We start from the raw sequence: 2,430 nt of genomic DNA on the forward strand, positions 1-2,430 counted from the left end.
TCGTATAAACATAGCTGAATGTTACAGTCATGCCCTTTGGAATGTGGATTCCCCTGATCTCCACATCTTCATTGGCATCTCTGTTTACACTGCAAAGAAAATGTTTACAACAATGTAGAAAATGTAATTACTCTGCCTTTGAAAAAATATTCTTATATTTAATAAGATTTAAGAGGTTTGTTTGCTTTGAACAATTGATTTGTCCTTGAGTGGAGTCAACAAAATATGTAAGATTAAATACTTAACAGCATTTTTAGTGATTGTCACATTACATAAAGCTTGCTGATATAAGACAAGGATGAACACGTCTATCCAGTGATCAGTCAACATGAACTAAAAGCTCATTACTGGTTGACAAATAAAGACAAAAGACCAAAAGTCACCATTGTAACTATTTTTCTTGGGTCTGGAATTAGTGCTCACTTCATCCAGAATTTTAAAGAATGTTAAAGGCCTCAACACCATGAGACATTTGTGCACAAGCTGGTAAAAAGAAAATGGTCATGTAAAAGTAAGATTGATGTGATGATAGCACCATGACGGACTGATTGAAATACATGCTATTACTCATCAACCCTTGAGCTGTATTTATTAAAGAATTTTTTTCAAAAGGTTTGGGTAACCTACTGTTCACACTGACAATTACTAGCATTGAACACTAATAAATCTACAGAAGGTTAGGGGTGGAGATCCTGATTAAAAACTCACATGAATCCAGGTGGAAAAAGTCTTAAGGCCTCATTTATACACATTTCTAAGTAATGTCAGGGCCTCTTTGGGGAAGGGGGGGGGGGCCCAGAAATTATCTTTAAGGTCAAGGGGGGGGGGGAAAAAACATTCTGATGGAAACAGAAATAGTACATTCTTAGAGCCCCCTCATCACATTTCTTCTGAAGAACAGCCTTGTATTCAGGTTCACCACCTAAAGGTATGTCAGACATTTAAATTCCAGGCATGAACATTTTATCTCATAGTTTTAAGTATGTCACAGTAATCTGTTGTGTAATATTGTTTATTGTTTGAATTTCACCTTTTGAAAGAATAACAAGCCGAGTCTTATTATGTCCATGGCTCTCCATCTTAACTTTAAATCGAATCATTAGTGTTAAAAAGCATTCCTCCTCAAAAAGAAAAACAAATATGTCTTAATGCCTACTTTATTAAGTTTTGGCATCGACTTCCTGCTGCACCTTCTGCATGTGCTCTGGATGGGCAGCAAGACAGAAGAGTGTGAAGGACAAGGTAGTGCCACAGTCTCATATCCAGCCAACAAAAACAAGAATGCATTGGATGCTATCTCCTCCTCTTGTAGACCCTGAAACTTCCACATAGTTATTAACAGTTAACAGCACATATTTAAAGCCCTGCACATTTGCAGGCAGACAAAAACTATCTGGTGCCGATATGCTTATGAAGCATGGGTTATTTTTAAACTCACAAAAAACATATCCATAAAATTTTTGCATCAACGTTCCTCGGATTTCCATAAATTTCCACACATTCTTTCCAATGCCAATAACTCTCCCAGCAACGCAATACATACCAAATCGTGCTACCCGCAGCGTATACCACACACTTGTAGCCACTATGGTCCAATACATTTTAAAAGCAAGAGATTTAATGGCAAGATATCAAGTCTTAACATTTTTTTGTTATGAAAGATGTTAAATGGAAATTATATCCAATTATAGATGACAATTTTATTTAAGGGGTCACTCATCACCTTTCCGTGTCCAATCTGTGGAGGTTTTGAGCTGATGCCGTGTCGAATCCAGCTATCAAATAGGACTCTTGATCCTTTAGCTTCTAACTCTGCTTCCACAAGCAGACGTAAAAAGTCACCATGTTTCTGCAAACAAAATTCAACACCAATCTTCAATAGCTGAAACTGCCATCCACTCTAGCTGCCTGATGCTGGCAAGAAGTCAATCTCAATCAAAAGACTTTGTGTTCAGATAAACAAATAGCTTTCCTTAAATTAAATAGCAATCACAGAAAAGATTTCAATCTTCAGACTCGTCAATGTTTGTGTGCCACTCATATTATACATAATAGAAAGATATCAAAATAGTCCTGCAAACCTTCTTTGAGTGTTAGGAGCGAGATGTATCTAAGACAGTTTTCTTGAGGACAGTTTTTTTTAGGATCGTGATCGCGCTCTTTCATCCCCACCACCAGCTTAGTTTCAATAAGCCATTCAAAGGCCGTTTCCACAAAAGAAGTATGCTTCGTCCTGGCCCACCCCCGTTGACTCCAACCACTCTATTGTTTTATCCCTAGTACAAATATACAAACAAATTAACCTACCTCAGCTTCTCCGCTCGGCACTCTTCAGTTCGGTGAACACGTCAATATGAAACTGCGAGAAGAAGTCTCAAAGATGCCCGTGGACATCGCTACAATCCAATCTTCCAATAGGGCAACGTGACG

The sequence above is a fragment of the Pomacea canaliculata genome, linkage group LG3 (assembly GCF_003073045.1).
Source record: "Pomacea canaliculata isolate SZHN2017 linkage group LG3, ASM307304v1, whole genome shotgun sequence".
Taxonomy (NCBI): domain Eukaryota; kingdom Metazoa; phylum Mollusca; class Gastropoda; order Architaenioglossa; family Ampullariidae; genus Pomacea; species Pomacea canaliculata.